Raw genomic sequence first — 17823 nt, 5'->3', positions numbered from 1 at the left:
CGGACGGCGCGGAGAGCGGAGCGCGGAGCGCGGAGCGGGAGCCGGACGCCGCCGCCGCCGCCACCTGCGCGGCCGCCAGCAAGGTAGGGCGGGACCGAACCGGGCTGCAGCGGGACACGGGCTGCGGCTTGGCACCGGGAGGGATGCTGCGCCGCGGGAACCCGGCGGGGCGCGGGGATCTGGCTTCCAGACCCCCTCCCCCCGCACGACCTTGCACAAAGCCTACGGGCCTCAGTTTCCCCATCGGGATAGCGGTGTGGTGCGGCCGCCTCCTCCGCTGGTGTCTGGGAGCAGCCGCCCCAAGGTGCGGGCTCCCCACCCGGTCCGCACCGCCCCCTCCTGCCGCGGTGAGGCGACCCACCCTGGGCGCGGCGGCCGGTCCCGACAGGCCCTGGTGCCCCTCCGACTCGCGCCGCGGTTCTGTCTGTCTTGGCTGGGTGACCCACGGGGCCTCGGCTTCCCGATCCGGGAACCCAGGATGAAGAAGCATCCCCAGGACCCTGCCCAGAAGACCTGAGGCAGAGGATGGGGCGGGCTGGCTACCACCGCAGCCTCATCGCCTGGAGCTGGAGAAGGAGCCCCCCGCTGGCGATGGCCAGATCTCAGCCACCGACCTGTCAGAACCAGAGCCCAGCAGACACTCACCTGCATTCAGGGAATGGGGAAGGAAGGCCTTAGTCGTGCCTTGGCCAGCTCAGCTAACACAGCCCAGTTCTATGTACCAGCCGGGTGGGACAGGACTGACTGATACAGCCATTTGCCAGGAGGGCAGTGTCTGTGAGGTTGCGAGCAGAGCACCTGTCCGAGGTGCAGTGGCTCCAGGGTCTGTGAATGAAGACCTTTAGCATGGGGCTACGACTTTCTGTTGCATACGCCTTATGATGGGGATCTCATTAGCTGAAACAGCTGGAGTTTGCTCCCACCCACTGCCCTTCCCGTGGTCCTGAGGGGCCCGCACACATCATCTGGCCCTCCTTCCCCATCTAGGGGCAACAGATTGCACCCTGGGGAGCAGAGGCAAGAGGGAGCCTGTGTCTGCCCCAGAGCCTGCCGTTCTGCACATGGTCCAGGGTCTTATTCAAAACTACCTGTATTTCAGGGCAGTAAAGTGAACTTGAGCTTCCCAAGCCTCTTACCATCTCTTGTGGAATCTGGAGAGAAGGCACTATACCTTCCCTGAGCCTTCCTGCCTTTGCATCTACCCTCTGCCTCACTTTCTGCCCCAATTCAGGAACAGGTTCAGAGTCTCTTGTCCTGCCTTTCCCCCCACCCAAGACCTTTATTAGGGCTGAAAGAAGGAAGGGGTGGGAGTGGGTGGTGAGCCCTGTGTGTCATCCTAGGTGTTCAAGCAGAGGCTGGGTGGGCCTTCTAGAATGCCACAGGACTCCAGGGCTGAAGAAGAGTGACTGGGACCTTGCCCTGTGTTCCATGCCCCCCCCCACTTGGGGCTTTATGGCAAATGAGTGTTATTATCCCCTCATAAAAGCAGACTAAGTATACGTGCCACCACAAGAGCCCAGCGCCACCCTGAAGGCCTAAGTGCTACCTGAGTCCCCTGTCATCTGCACACGCAAGGAATCTGGGAGGCCACTGTGGGTGATACAGGAGCGAGGCACATTTTGGTTATTACAAAACCATACTGTACTAATACTGCTTAAATGTACTATGGAATTGTGGGTCATCCGACCTGAAAAAGGTGTCTAGAAACTATATTATCCAATCCCCATATTTCATGAGTAGTTATACCCTGTCCCTGAAGGGGATGTGACTGGTAAAAGGCCACACAGCAAACCAGCCAGGAATCCGAATTGCAAGAATTGGGTGGGTGGAATGCAGCTCAGTTGGTTAGAGTGCTTACATAGTATGCACAAAGCTTGATTCTATCCCCAGCACAGCATAAACGTGTAATCAGAGCACTCAGAGGTGGAAGAAGGAGGACCAGGAGTTCAAGGCCATCCTCTACTACAGATTGGTTCAAGCACAGCCTGAGGCATGTCTCCAATTTAAAAAAAAAAAAAAAAAGGAATGATTACAATAACATATAATAAGGGCTGGAGAGATAGCTCAGTGGTTAAGAGCACTGACTGCTTTTGCAGAGGATCCAGTTTCAGGGGATCCGACTCCCTCTTCTGACCTCCTTCGGCACTTACATACATACAGGCAATACACTCATACACATAAAAAAATAAAAAATAGTTTAGAAAGAACATGTAATAAATGAAAGTCTTATTAGTCTATACAGTTAGCAAACTATAAGCATAAAAGGCTGAAACTCTGTGCTAGCAAGGTGGCCAGGATTTGCCTGAGGTGTTTTATTTTGTAGGGTAATCTGGCAGCTGGCCACAAAAATCTGTGAAAATACTCTGTCTGCCCTTTGCTCCTGGGCCTCTCCCTTGGAGACTTTACCCTGAGGAAGTAACTAGAAAGAGAGGTTGTATGCATACTACTATCTTGAAGGCATTGCCTGACAGCATCTACACTCACTGTCCTGTCTGAGGCTCTTTGAGTATTTCATTTGAAAAGAGCATTTCAGAGGCTAGAGAGATGACTCAGTGCTCTTAACCACTGGCTGTTCTTGCAGAGGACCCAGGTTCGAATCCCAGCACCCACATGGTGGCTAACAACCATCCATAACTCCTGTTCCAGGGAATTGGATGCCCTCTTCTTCCCTCTAGGGGAACTGCATGACACAGGTACACTCATGTGCATGCAAGCAATACACTTATACAGATAAAGTAAAAATAATAAAATATTTTTTTTAAAAAGAAAAGAGCATTTCATTTGAAAACAGCAATGTAAAAAAGTAGCAACTGGGGCTGGAGAGATGGCTCAGTGGTTAAGAGCACTGACTGCTCTTGCAGAGGACCTGGGTTCGATTCCCAGGACCCACATGACGGCTACGAACCATCCTTAACTCCAGTTCCAGGGGAATCCGAAGCCCTCTTCTGACCTCCGAGGCATTGAGGCATTGCACGACACGGGTGCACTCACATACATGCAGGTAATACACTCATACACATAAAATAAAAATAATAAAAATAAAGTATTTAAAAAAAAAAGTAGCAACTGCCCAACTTTGGCTGGCAGAGGAGCAGCGTCCAGAGGAAAGACCCCAAGACAAGATGGCAGACATAGACTCCTTCTGCCCTACTATGTGACCTTAGGCCAGCCTTCCCCTCGATTTAGGACCTCACTTTCCCCATCTCTGAAGTGGGCGTGGTCTTGGTGCTGGCTGGCCACCTGCGGGATGGACTTAGCATAGCTTTGTATCAAGTCTTTTAGAGGAGGAGCAGAGGGCTCTGAATGACCAGAAGGTGTGCCAGCCTCCCTCCCTCCCTCAGAGATAAGTGTTCCCTCAGGGAGGGCTGCCAGCTCTCTCCATGGGGTTCTGCTTGAAGTTTTTGCTCTTTTCAAATAGCCCTGGTTCAGACCTTGCGGAGCTTTTCAAATCCATGTCCATGCTGTGATTTTCAGCCCTTCAAGACTGGGAGGAGGCACTAGGCAATCACACTTCATTTGAAGGGCCAGGTGACCTTACTGTCTCCTGGGACCTCCTAGGGAAGGACCTACACAGTGCTATGGGAAACACATTAGCTTAAACCATGCCAAAACAGTCATAACGAACCTTCTTTTTTATTTGACTTGCAAAAAATAACAATTTTGTATGGTTCAGCTAAGTGGAAAAAGATATAATTAAAGATGTAATTACTGTTCCTTACTATAATCCAGCAATGGCGGGTGTGGCACGGACTAGGAGGGTGTGATTAGGAGGCTGAAGGAAGGAGGTAGGCCAACTGAATCAGCCTTAGAGAATCAATAATGGTGTTGCTGTCTGGTGAGCCCTGACTACTCTTGGCTTTACAGCAACCTTCACTGGGTCCTTCTCCAGTGTTTACCAAGCAGCCCCACTATAAACAAGGAGCTTACAGTCAAATAGGGACAGAAGGCACATCACAAAGGAGATGACCAAAGGAAACTAGGGGTGGGGACAAGGTGGCAAAGGAGTGTGACTGCAGAATGGAAAGAAAGAGGGTTGGAATTTCAAGCAGATATCCGAGGGCTCACTAAGGTGACTTGGGCAAAGGCTTGAAGGCATGAGCTTGGCTAAACTCTGGGGGAAGAGCTGTCCAGGTAGAGGAATAGCCAGTGCAAAGGCCCTAAGGTAGGACCATCCCTGGAAGACCAGGCTAGAAGAGTGAGGGAGGAAGATGAAGAGACAGGGCAGAGAGGCCATGGACCTGATTGTCTAACCGCCCCTCATCCATGTACAGTATGGAATCCTACAAGTTTGTGAAGGAGGTACTATTTTTATGCCACTTTTTCATTTAAAAAGCAAAGGTACAGAGAAGTTCAGTAACTTGCTGAATAATATCTTGGGTGAAAAGCCCAAGGCAGTAGGGAGCCATAGAAGGCTTTTGAAGAACGCAGGGCATAGCCACACTTTGGGTGCTAGCCTGATTTCCCCCCAGATTGCTATTGTCCAGATGTTCCCACCATTGTCGAGATAATTTGTTGAGACCCTTTCCCCCAAATTGATGGCATGGTGGAGGTGATTAGATCCAGAAGGCTGGCAGGACATTTGTGATGAAGGACATGCCCTGGCCAAAGAGGTCCTGAGAGACAGCCCTTCCACACCCTTCTGTGAACCCGGAAGCTGGCCCTCTGTCACACTCCCAGTCTGCTCCCTTATCTTGGCCGCCAGCCTCCAAAACTGTGAGAAATTCGCAGTGTGTTTCACAGGCCACCAGTTCATGGTACTTTGTTACAAGCCAGAGTTGTTAAGACAGGACACAGAGGGGGCTGTCACAGGAGTCCAGGTCTGGGTGAGCTGCTGAACTCTGTGTTTACAAAACAGTGCAGGACCTGGCAGGTTGAAGAGGTGGGAAAGAAGAAGCCAGGCTGACTGGGCCTCTTAACTGAGCTCTCATGTTAGTATGTGTAGAAGGTGGAGTTTTCACACTCCTTACCTCACTCCTTATAAAGTCCAGGGTGGGGTGTTGAGAGGGTTAGGGGTGGATGCAATTAGTTATGAGAGGGTTAGGGGTGGATGCAATTAGTTATTAGCCCTTTTTCTCTGTGTGTGTTTTGTTTGCTTTGGTTTTGGTGTTTGGAGATAGTGTCTTATTCTGAACCCCAGGCCCTCCTAAATTCAATACTATCTATAGCTCAGGCTAGCCCTGAACTCACAGGAGCCCTCCTGCCTCAACCTCCGCAGTGATGGGATTACAGGTGTGAGCTGCCATGCCTGTCATTCTCATTTTTAAATGGGTATATTGTGTTGTAGATAGATTGTATCTCAATAAAGTTCACTTACAAAGCCCATGTGCTTGTTTTTTTCTGTTATAAATACTTGATGATAGTAGACACGTTTAGAAAAGAACAAAAAACTAGACAGAAAATAAAACCCCGTGTTGCGTCTCCTCATCCCAGGTAATTCATGTGAACATTTTGAGGGTTCTTTCTTCCCCTCTTGGCTGCTATCATCCTTATTGATGAGGGGCTGAGGTCCAGAAGGCCCAAAGTGTTGTCCAAGGGCTCACATTTGCACCCATACCATCTGCATGTAGAGTCCCCAGTGTGTCACTGTGCTCTGGCTGCAGACAAACCCTAGAGCATCAGAATTGGTGGGTTCAATTGAGTTACCTCCACCACCCACCTACCCCACTCCCAGCCTGTGTCCCAGGTAGAGCAAGTGGGGCCTTGTCCAGCACCTGCCAAGGGTTTAGTGAGACGCTAGGGTATCACTCCAAGGAGAGATTGTGGCTAGGAGAACCTGGATGGGATTCTTGTGACAGCTGCTTCCAGCCTGGCCTTCAGCCCAGTTGTAAAGGACTGGCAGGTGGCATGACCCTATCCCTCAGGGGGTACTGGGGACTTCAAGGCAGTCAATAAGAGTCCCATCCTTAAGCCAGCACTGGTTGGGAGGCAGCAAGTGATGGAGAGAAAGCTGGAGCTTGCCCCCACCCCCTTCTCTGGGGACTTTTTTTCTATACCCTGACCGTGCATTTCTTTGCATCTCTGGGCCCAGCATGTTGACAGCTGGCCACTGCCCAGGATGAAGCCTTCTAACCCTGGCTCAGCCACTGGCTGGTCTTGGGCCAGGGTCTCTCCCTGGCCCCCTGTAAAGTGGCATCACAATAGCACCAGCCACAGGCTGCAGGGACATGTGTGGCAAGTGTTTGACAAGGCATGGCATATGGATGCTCAACAGATAGGCTGCTACTTCCCAAGAGGGGCAGCCCAGCTTGTGGACTAAGCTCCCTTAGCCTCCTGCGAAGCCCCCCCTTCACAGCTAGATGGACTACATAGGGCTCAGCCTATACAAGAGGAGACCAACATGAATTTCAGGTTGGGACCCGGAGCCCAAGGATATCCACAAAGGGCTCACCTCTAAGAAAGGGGACCTGGCCCTGCCATTGGTATGCTCCTTAGGCAAGTCTTGTCCCTTCTTCATGCCTCAGTATCCCCACCCATAAAATGAGGATATGTTCTCCTGTCTAACCGATCATAAGTATCACCATCCCAGCAACCATCCACTGAGATACTTGTAAGCTAGGAAAGAGGGATGGATAAGCCAGAGCCAGTACAACCCTCACAAGCTCATAGACCTATGGGGAGTCATAACTACAGTCAGGAAGCTGGGAGCCAGGGATCCTTTAGCAAGTACCTCCAACCCAGCCTCATGGGCTGCTTAAGGCCGAATGAGGCCTCTTCCCCTGAGAAGTGTGAAGTCTTGGTATCTGGCCCTTGAAATGCACAGGCTGCCAGCCACTTCACACAGTAAATGAAGGAGCTAAGCTACTAGGTTTTGGTTTGTTTTGGTTTGGTTTTTGAAACAGGATCTTGCCATAATAGCCCTGGCACACATGTTACTCACTGTGTAGCTCAGGCTGGCCTCAAACTCCCAGCAGTCCTGCCTCAGACTCCCAAGTCCTGGTTGTATGTCCCCATAGTTGACTACCATCTAGACTTTTAATGTGTATTTTCGCCTTTAATCCTCTCAGCAGTCTGGTAGCTAGATAGTCTTGTCCTCTTTTTTTTCACAAAGTAGGAAATGGGATCAGAGAGGGTTAGTAACTTCCAAAGGTCTCACAGCCAGAAGAAGCATAGCTAGATTCACAGCTGCTCACACTAGATCCTACCTCTTCCTCATCCAAGCCCACCAAAAGCAGATACCGATACCCAAGCTTGGGAAAGGGCAGCACACCCACACTGTGGAGTTCACACTGCTCAGTGGACTAGTCATTAAATGGTCTGAAAGCAACCAGGGTTGATGACTACCGGAAAGAGCTTGGAGAGCTTGCAGGCTACCCATTAGCCCCTTGCTTGCTGTAACCATTACCCAAGGAGGCTTGGAAGGTGGCCCACCTGGAGAAAGCAGAGATCTACCCAACACAGTGCTGGAGTCACACCCAGACCAGATCAGCTGTTCACCTCCTAAAATGTTTTGGGGTTTTGTTTTGTTTTGTTTTGTTTTTTTTTGTCTTTTTGAAGCAGGGTCTCCCTCTAGCCCCAGCTGTCCTGGAACTCACTATGTAGACCAGGCTGGCCTTGAACTCACAGAGATCCACCTGCCTCTGCCTCCCAAGTACTGGGACTACGGGTGTGCACCACCATGCCCGACTGTTATTCTCTTTTTATTATACCCTCTTTCTTTTTAAATACTATTTTTCAATGTAATTTTTTGAATAGGATCTTTGTTCCCATATTGATAGCTTTCTGCATATGAAGCACAAGGCTCATTGGAGATACCAAATGGCACCAAACAGGCACAGGCCTTGCCCTTCTGGGCTCACAGTCTACATGGGGCCAGGAACAGTAATCAATCATCCAGTCCCACCAACCACAAGACAGGTGCCTGAAGAGGGAAGGGGGAAACAAGAGAGCAGGGAATGTGGCAAGCCCCAGGCTAGAGGACAGAACTGCAGAAATCCCAACATGCAGAAAGATTAGAAGTTCTAGGTCATCCTCCACTACATAGTGAATTTGAAGATAGCCTGGGATACATAGCCTTCTATTCCAATCTTGTGGTCTCCTCTGGTCTGCTGCCACCCCACAGTTGTTGTGATGAAGCTCCATTACACACACACACACACACACACACACACACACCCAGCTACTCTGGGTGGCTAGAGCCCAAACCAGGGTTATCTCCAGCAGCATAGACCCATGGGCCTTGGGAGATGCTGGTTGAAGCAATGTATTTGGGTTCCTGCAGAGCTTGATGGTATTCTGATGGTCTTGCTAGCAGGAAATAACCTTGGCTTTGTCTTCTGGCCCCCATAAGCCCTATCTTTACAACCCAAGCCACTCAGGAAAAGTGGCTCACTTTCAAAGACCTGAACCAAAAGCCAAGATGTTGTGGTGTTGTGGCACAACCTGTAATCCTAGCATTTGGAAAGCTGAGTGTGACCCAGGATAGAAGTTGTGTGAAATGGTGACAACTTAGCACACCATAGGAAGGGTACCAAAACTGGAGAGGATAAACAATCCCAAAAGAAATTCCCAGCCTGGACCAGAGCCATCCCAGCAGCCTGTGGTCAAGGGCCTCAGGTGTCTGCAAGGCTAATACTGTAGCAGAAACCACAGAGGGCTCCAGGGACTGAGACAGGCAGCAGAGGAAACTACAAGGGAGGAAGCCCAGAGGTTGAGCTCTTCCTCCACCCAAAGGGGCGAGTTCTCCATCACTTGGCTTGCAGGGTGCAAGCCAAAACCCTCAGACGTCATCAGGAAAAGCAGGGAAAGGGATCAGAGAGCCAGGCTGGACATGCGTCTGTGCCCTGACACAGCCTGAGCTACTCTTGATCACTGTGTGCTTCTTGATCCCAGATGCCGTAGCAGGACCATTTGAGAGGGAGGTCTGGTGGGTCTGGCTAAGAATTAGATTCCCTAAGAGTTAGAGCTTAGATTCTGAGTCAGCATTGGGGGGTGCGGGGGTGAGATACAACAGGCTTTCTCTGAGTTCATCCAGTTATGGGAACAGATGACTTCCCACCCCTGAGTCACAGCACTGCCTAGAGAAGTAAAGAAACATGACACTGTCCTGTTCATCTACTCTGCAACCCTGTTCAGAGCCCAGGTCACTTTCACTGCAAACTGCTTAAACCTGTGCCTGATTTACCACAAGGACTCAGTAAAAGTCACTATTCTTATTTTGAATTTCTGGCCTTGAAATTCACTATATAGTTGAGGATGACCTTGGACTTTTGAACTTCCTGTGTCTACCTCCCGAGTGCTGAGATTACAGGTGTAATCGCTACACCGGGATTTATGCAGTGCTAGGGAATCAAACCCAGGGCTTCGTGCATGCTAGGCCTTCACTCTACCAACTGAGCTACATTCCCAGCTCAAATTATTTAAAACGTGTGTGGCCAGACATGATGGCAAACACCTTTAGTCCCAGCACTTGGGAGGCAGAGGAAGGCAGATATTTGTAAGATCAAGGCCAGCCTGGTCTACATAATGAGTACCACCAGGTCAGCTGGGGCTACAGGGAGACCCTGTCTCAAAAAGTCCAAAAAAAAAGAGAGAGAGACTAAAACAGATATATCTTTTGTGTCAGCCCTGGGCCAGGCAGGGCTTCAAGAGCTTGACAAATGTTAAGGAATCTATTGTTGCCCTCCCTGAGTCAGGTGAGGAAACCCAGGGTCTCTGGGCCATGCATGGTGGGGCCAGGTTTGTGCCAGGCTAGTGAGCTCCCAACCATGTAATGGTTGCATGCTGCTGCCTGAGGTGGCTGTTGCATGTCATAAGTAAACTAACTCCCATTGTCCCTATCCTCCTTTTGAGGCTCCCTGCAATCTCAGAAGAGTGTGGCTGAATGTGATTCCCCTTTAATGGATGGGGTACTGGAGCCAGGAGGGGCGGCCGGTGGGAAGAGCCATCACTCTGCCTGGGCCTGGGGAAGATCCCTTGGCCATGTCCTGTAGCAGGGGCAGCTCCTTACCACCCAGGACCCCTCTGCCAGGGTCCCTGACTAAGAAAGCCCTGTGTAGCCAAGAGAGCAAAAGCAAAGACCAGCATTGGATGGGGCATAGCCTGCTCTACCACCCACCTCCTAGACCCCATAAAGAACCAGCTCTGAGCCGAATATGGTTGCACACACTTTTAATCCCAGCATACAGGAGACAGAGGCAGGTGGGTCTCTGTGAGATCGAGGCCATCTGGTCTATATAGTGAGTTCCAGGTCATCTGGGGCTATAGGAAGACCCTGTCTCAAAAACAGATACAAAACCTGCTCTGAGGCAGAGGAAGAGCTGGAAGTCCAGAGCTGTACAGTGATTGGAAGTGGATGGAAGGATGGACGCTGTCCCCACCACCAAAGGAAGCCAAGGCTGATAATGCACCTCTGCTCTCCATGGGGCTGTGGTGAGGAGGAAGTTAGACAACGACTTGGAGGGAGTCTAAGTACTGTTGAGCAGTAGTCATCCAAATTCAATCCCCCCATCAACTGCCTCATGGACACTGGAATTAGGTAGAAATGCAGGTTCCCAGGCCCAGAGTCAGAAACTGTAAGGTAGCCGTGAGACGCTCTCCTGACTAGAATCAGCTCTCCAGGGAATTTTAATTTTAGACCCCAGCAAGCATGTGTAAACCAGATGCTGTCACCTGCCTTGACAGCCAGCCCTGGTACCTCCTCCCGGTGGCACTCTTTTTTCCTGGACCCTTCATCCTCGACCCCTGGCTGCCGACACTTGTAATCTGGCCAGAGAAGCTGTTTGGCTTCTGCCCTCCAGGCTGTCAGGCCCAGCCTGAGCCAAGGATCTGAGCAGAGCTTGGGAGGCCAACAAGAGAAGGCGGCCTTTGCTGCCAGCTGTTGCAGGCCTGCCTGGGGAATTGATTAAGGCTGACCAGCAGCATTTATCTCCATGGTGATAAGCAGGTGAGAGAGAAGCACGAAGAAGAACTTGCGTCACCCTCCAGGATGGGGGCTGAGTACTGAGATGAGTATTGTGCTGCCCAGAATATGCTGTTCTTTCTGGGGTCTCCAGCCACAGGGCCATCAGTCTTTCCTCCTGAAGGCATTGAAGGGTGCCCGAGGGCATCCATGGTGCTCTGCAGCAGCTGCAGTCACCAGCCCACGTGGATGCAGTGAAACCTGCTTGTTTCTTCTTAGACCAGCCTAGAGTTGAGGAAAGAAAAATCACCTGTCAGGCCGGGTATTCTGGCTGCCTAAGGGTAGGCTCTGACCGTGTGACAGCCCCAGTCACAAACCTGCTGATCCCTTTTCTCTTCAGGCCAAGCTCCCAGCTGACATTCAACACCCGCAGCCAACCGCATCCCTGAGGCTCCCTGCACCTGCCCAGACCCTACACTTCACTCTCCCACACTTTCCACTCTCACCCTTAAACCATGAGCCCTTTGCACATCTGGCACACCATGCCCCTACTACCTCCCACCTGGATCCTTTCCCTCTTTGCAGGACGTGCTTCTCCCAGCTTGGAAACATCTTCCCAGTGGCCCTCGCTGGTCCCCAGATCACAATCTCCTGCTTCAGATTGCAGCTTGGGGACTGGGTATATGGCTGAGTGTTACAGCACTTGCCTAGGATGCCTGGAGGCCTAGATTCAAACCCCTAAGATAGCAGAAACAAATGAACCAACAGATCTCATCTCGGGCCACTCAGCCCTGTTCACCATGAATGAACTGGCTAGTTCCCTGATGACCCCTCCCATCAACTGAGCACCCATCAGTCTGGTCCTGCTCACTTCATCCTTGTCTCTGGCCTGTGGTACCCTGCGTGGCACCACATTCAGAGGGCATGAATAACTTTGGAAGGACTGTCTGTGGGCCACAGGTCCCTGATATGGGTAGTGAGGGCTGACTCACTTGCCCATGGGGTGGGGTGGGGTGAGCATGGCTAGATCCCTTTGTAGGACTGAAGCCACCTGAGCAAACATTCTCCCTGTCTGGGCCCATGGCCCTCTCCATCCAAAGGTAGTTCTGTTAGTTGTGTGTGGTACTGGACAGGGAGAAAAGGGTGGGAGCTCTAGATTTTAGCCTCTGGGAGGTGGCAGGGAAACTCCTTGGTAACCCAGTGACCCGAAACTCTCAGATAAGGAACTAGAGGTACAATAAATCTGCATGGCGTTTGTCTCGGGCCTTCATGCAGGGAATAACTGGGAAGAAGCATTGCTTCGGGTCTAAGGTTGAGGTGGGCAAAGGGCAGTTCTCAGAAGACTTAAGCAGCTAATGGGCAATGTGCTGTCCTCATGCTCCTTGGGAGTGTCTGGCTGTGTCAGATGCAGGCTACAGAACCCTGTGTACATCATCCTCATTGGTGGAGTCTGATCACCATATGAACGCAAAACCAAGAGGGTAGGATCTGTCCAGGGTCACGGAACACATCAGAATTAAGACTCTCCAACTTGCCTGGTACACGTGCTATGAGAGAGTCAGTTCTAACCCCTCTGCTCCGAGGGCCCGAGGGAAGGGGAAACTTTCCAGCCAGGAGCCAGTAGCCCCCATCTTCCGCATCTGAAGATAATCCTGTGAGTAGGAAGAAGAAACGCAGGGAGCAGCCATCTTCTTCATGGCAGACAGGTGCAGGGCAGTTTGCATACGTTGTCTTATTACTCCGAAAGCTGTGAGGAAGATAACATGGTGGGTGTTTGTTGTTGGCAGTGCCAGGGATGGAACCCAGAGCCTCACACATTCTAGGCAAGCACTCTACCCCCGAGCTATATATCCCCAGGCTTTGTTTTTTTATTTTGAGACAAGCTGGCTGTGAATTCCCTCTGTAGCTCCAGATTGACCTTGAACTTATGGTCCTCCCTCCCCTTCACTAGTAGCTGAGATTATAGGCCTGTGCTGCCAGGCCTGGTTTAGGACAACCTTTTAAGATGAGAATGCTGAATGCAGGCCAACAGGATTGAATCTTAAACTTGTACCTCTCTCCCTGCTTTGGTTAACCCCCCTCCCATATGAAGATGAATACCTCATACAATGGGATGGTCTTGAGGGAGTTCTCATGGAGACAGGCCCAAGAGGAGGGTGAGGCAAGAGCACCCTCAGAGCCAAGAGAGTGCCAGCCAATGACTTAACCCTGGTGTCTTTGTTCCAGACCCAGCAGGGAGACATAGAGTAAGCCAAGATGGGGTGTCAGGGAAGCATGTGCTCTGAGAGGCAGATAGCACAGAAAGCAGGGGAGTTTGGCCCACCACCATGTCCAGCAGAAGATTTTATTCTGAAGACTCAGGGAACCCAGGCTTCAGGGAAATGACAGGTAGGGGAGAAGCAGCCCCCCCAAAGAAAGCAGAGGGGTGCATGGCTTGAGTGAGGGACCAGGCTTGCCCATGAGGCTTGGCTATCTCTGGTGGTGCCTGGCCATCTGACCCTAGCTCTGGACAGTTGGTCAGGGGAGGAGGTGCCTCCCTCAGGCCTAATCTCATTAGGAAGAAAGGCCTTTGGCTGCCGCCAGCCCAATCTGTGTTTCCTGTGGGCCTGCAGGAGGCATCTATGCCAGACCAGCAGGACAGAGAGGGGAGGGGGGGTGGCAGAAGGACCTGGGAACTGGGGTGTGTTCTCTTGCTGGCTGCAGGATGCCTCTGCCTGCACTGAGAGATCTGAGACCAAGGAGGAATGCCTGCATCTGCTCTTGTGATGTGCTTATGGAAAAGACAGAGGGTTTCTCCAATGTTCTACCTCCCCTCAGGCCTCAGCACACAGGTGGAGCTGTTTAAAGTCACCATCTTTGGGGCTCTTTCTGACTAGTGGGATTGTTCCTTAGCTTTTAACCCCTGTGTCCATCCCTTGGAGAGCAGAAAGCATCAGACTCCTCAAGCTGTTTATGGTTAGAGGCCCTTCTAATTTGGGATGTTCTACTCAGGACCCTCAAATTTTGGGCCCTCTGCACACACCTGTTCTGCACTACATCAAATCTGATTACCCTATAATGCTGGGACCACAGCAGTTTCACTAGCATTGGCTGAGCACTCTGTGTGGCGCATCTCTCCCCATGTCCTGTGGGTTACCTATGTCTTTGTCAAACCAGCCCTGTGGGAATGTGCATCTGTTTCTGAGCAGCTCAGCTGTGTGATTATAGGCAAGTGACTTAACCCCTCTGTGCCTTAGTTTCCTCTTCTGAAAAGTGGTCTCAGTACCTGTAGGGTTGTTGGAGGGTTGGGTTTATTATACCTGGAACATTCCTAACCTGTAGCAAGCAGGGTGAGTGGTAGTTAGTCTTTATAGGGTGTTATCCTGTCTGACATTACTGGCAGGGAAACAGATACATTTGTAACTTGCTGCAAGCCACAGAGCTAGAAAATAGCAGAAGAGTGCCACCCCACAGTTCATTGGTGGCTGTTCTATAGTCACTCTACCCAGAGCCACTCATGGAAGGTGTGACTGGAGTGACGGGGGAGTTGAATTTTAGGTTTCACTTCATGTTGTGAGTTTTTACTGTAGCCTTTAAGTCAGACAGGTCTAAGGGTTCCAGTTAGGCAGAGCCATCGGAGACGGGATGAAAACCTAGATGTGCAATACAGAGCTATGTCAGTGCCTCCTGGGCTCTGCTAAGCCTTTCTTGCTCCAGTTGTTACTATGGAAACCTAAACACACACACACACACACACACACACACACATATACACACACACACACGCACGCACACACACACACGCACGCACACACACACACAGAACCAGGGAGCCCTGATGAGTCCTCAGGCGCTGGTGGCACCCTTGGTGAGTTCAGCTCCACACTTCCAACTTTGCTCCTCACACCCCTGCCAATTACTTTATTTTATTATTATAATTTGGGGGATAACAGGGCTGGAGCCAGAGCCATTGGGTTATTTCTTTTTTAATTTTCTTTTTGAGACAGGGTCTCATATAGCCCAGGCTGGCCTCCAACTATGGATGTAGCTCCAGGATGACCTTGAACTCCAGATCCTCCTGCTTCCCAGGCATACTCCACCGCGACCATTTTATGTGGTGCTGGGGATGGAACCCAGGGCTTTGTGCATGCTAGGCAAGCACTTTACCAACTGAGCCACATTCCCAGCCTCTGAATTATTTCAAAGTCAGTCCCAGACATCGGATCATGTCAGCTGTGAATATTAAGCATATGTCTCTATGAGAGAGATGCCTATTGTAACAACCCCAGTGCTGCATCACCCTAAAAACAACTAGTGATGACCTTTAATGTTGTCAAGGCTCCATTCAGGTTCCCCAGCTGCTTGGGACTGGCTTTCTGCGATGCTCTGTGAATCAGGATGCCGGCAGATCAGCCCAGGCACTCCTTGCTGCGCATCTTACCATGGAGTCTCTTCCCATCTGGAACTGTACCATTTGTTCATCCTCTGTTGAAGAAAGGATGCGGTTTTTCAAATTTTGTTTTGTTTTGTTTTTTGAGAGAGGGTATAACTCTGTAGCCTAGGCTGGCCTCAATTCACAGCAATCTTCTTACCTCAGCCTCCTGAATGCTAGGATTAGAGGCATTTACCACCAAGCCAGGTAGAAATTTTTGTCCTATTTTTTATTGGGCTTTAGGAATTCTGTATATGGTCTGTATATGAGTCCCTGACAAAATACATACTGTAGGCATGCCCCCATTCTTTAAGCTCTCTTTTACCCCATTAGTGTTCTTGGCACATGAAAGTTTTTAATTTTTATGAAGTCAAATTTGTCTTGTGTGTGTGTGTGTGTGTGTGTGTGTGTGTGTGTGTGGTCTTTTTGAGACAGGGTCTCCCTATAACCCCAGCTGGCCTAGAACTCACTATGTAGACAGGCTGGCCTTGAACTCACAGAAATCCACCTGCCTCTTTCTCCCAAGTGCTGGGACTAAAGGTGTATGCCACCATGCCCGAAGTGGCTTGTTTTTTTCTCTTACTGCCATCTCATCTAAAATGTCTCATCTAAAAAGTCACTGCCAAATCCAGAATTTTAAGTTTTCCCTTTTCTTCTTCTGAGAGTTTTCTAGTTTTAGCTCTTCTATTTTCTCTGTGGTTCATTTTGAGTTGATGTTAGAATTACGTATTTTGACACATAGGATTCCCTGTTGCTGGTTGCCTCCTGTGGTTGGTGAAGCATTTCACCATGCACTGTGGTACAAAGTAACAGTCAGACTTGGTTTGTGTTGGGTTCAGGTTTTTGGCTAGGTCTCTTTCTAAAAAGTACTGGATCCTTTATATCCAGGACGTACTTCCTTGTGACACTGAGATCAGTCAGTGGGTTCCAGGATCTGTCCCCCATGAGCCTCAGACTTGACAACAGGGGCATGAGAGACATGAGGAGGGCAGGTTAAAACACATGTTCTTAGGGCTGGAGAGATGGCTCAGTGGTTAAGAGCACTAGCTGCTCTTGCAAAGGATCCAGATTCAATTCCCAGAACCCACGCGGCAGCTAACAACTGTCTGTAACTCCAGTTCCAGGGGATCTGATGCCCTCTTCTGTCCTCCATGGGCATTTCACAACATGGGCGTACTTAAACACATGTAGGCAATACACTCATACACATAAAAATAATAAGTAAAATATTTTTTTTCAGTTCATTTAATCATTTATTCAAGAAATATGTGTTTAACAGCATCCTTGTCCCAAGTTTAAAACTAGAAAGAGGACTCCGATCTCAAGAAATGCAATATCTAGGCAACTATAAAATGGAGTCCGTTTCTTAAATTCCAGTGCAAATAGTAGGCTCCAGCAAGCTGTTGTTTTGTTGGTGTGACTGCTTTAGTATCTTTTTTAAAATTATCTATTTAATAATGATATAATTAGAAGAAGCGTTTCATGAAACAGCATTGACATACTCAATAACAATTTCCCTGACTTGCTCCCCTGGCCTGTGCTCAGCCTGCCCAGGACAGCTTGGGCTACAGGGAGATCCTGCCTCAAAAAAAAAGACATAAAATTAAATGAGGTTTTAACCTTTAAAAATGATCTCCATTTCATTATTAAAATACATGGTTTCATACAGAAAAATTCATTTTAATGCAATTAACACTAAGATGCTTGCACATGCATTTCTAATCTCTATATATCTGATTAGTATTAGTTACAGTTGGTTACTTTCTGAACTCCCTGGTATCTGAGCATGGGTATAAAGCCATCAGGTAGATTTCAATATTAATGTTTTTCACATCTACTAATTATTAAGGAGCAAATTTTTATGCTTTGAAGAATTATTTTTTTAATTTTTTTAAAATTTAATAACCACATGATTAGAAGAAGCATTTCGTTAAAACTTTAACATATTCAGTAACACACTCCAGAACAAGGATACATCTCTTTCAAAAGTAGCTGTAAATTTTTAGGTTCACAGTTGAATTAATAGCTATACAATATTGAACTCAGTATAAGCCCTGCAAGACATAAAATTGGATGAGTTTTTAACCTTTAAAAAAGATCTCCATTTCATTCTAAAATATACTGTTTCTTACAGAAAGACTCATTGTTTTTGCTACTAACACTGAGATGTTGGAGCATGCGTCTCTAATCTGTATGTATCTGATTATTACTAGTCATAATCGTTTGTACTCGGATCCTTGGTGCCTGTGTATGTCTGTAAAGTCATCGGGTAGATTTCAATGATAATGTTCATCACCTCTACTAATTAACATGACATAAATTTTATGCTTCCTCCTCAAATATAACACATTTTTTTAAATTTGCTGATTTTTTTTGTGTGTGTATATATCACACAGGACATTCCAAACCATCTCATTCGACCATACACCCACTTCCCAGATAGCACCCTTCCATAGCCTCCCTCCCCCCACTAGAGCCCTTATACACTGATATCCCTGCTACTGTCCACTGTGTTGTCGCCATCCCCAGCCATTCCCCACTACTTGTCCATCTGGTGAATCTAGTCAGCCTATCT

At 49.2% G+C, this 17823-nt stretch overlaps 1 protein-coding gene across 1 annotated transcript in view; it reads left to right on the top strand.

Annotated features, from left to right (window-relative positions):
- The first annotated feature begins 27 nt into the window (after nt 1-27).
- Coro2a (coronin 2A) overlaps nt 28-17823 on the top strand; it is a 60209-nt gene continuing 42413 nt past the window's right edge. Inside the window, exon 1 of the mRNA XM_008851960.3 lies at nt 28-83. The gene's annotated coding sequence lies outside the window, so the exon portion shown is untranslated. The remainder of the gene's footprint in view (nt 84-17823) is intronic.

This window comes from Nannospalax galili, unplaced genomic scaffold, assembly GCF_000622305.1.
Source record: "Nannospalax galili isolate Female #2095 unplaced genomic scaffold, S.galili_v1.0 scaffold106, whole genome shotgun sequence".
Lineage (NCBI taxonomy): Eukaryota > Metazoa > Chordata > Mammalia > Rodentia > Spalacidae > Nannospalax > Nannospalax galili.
The sequence above is the reverse complement of the archived record's forward strand: the minus strand, read 5'-3'. Positions and strand labels throughout refer to the sequence as shown.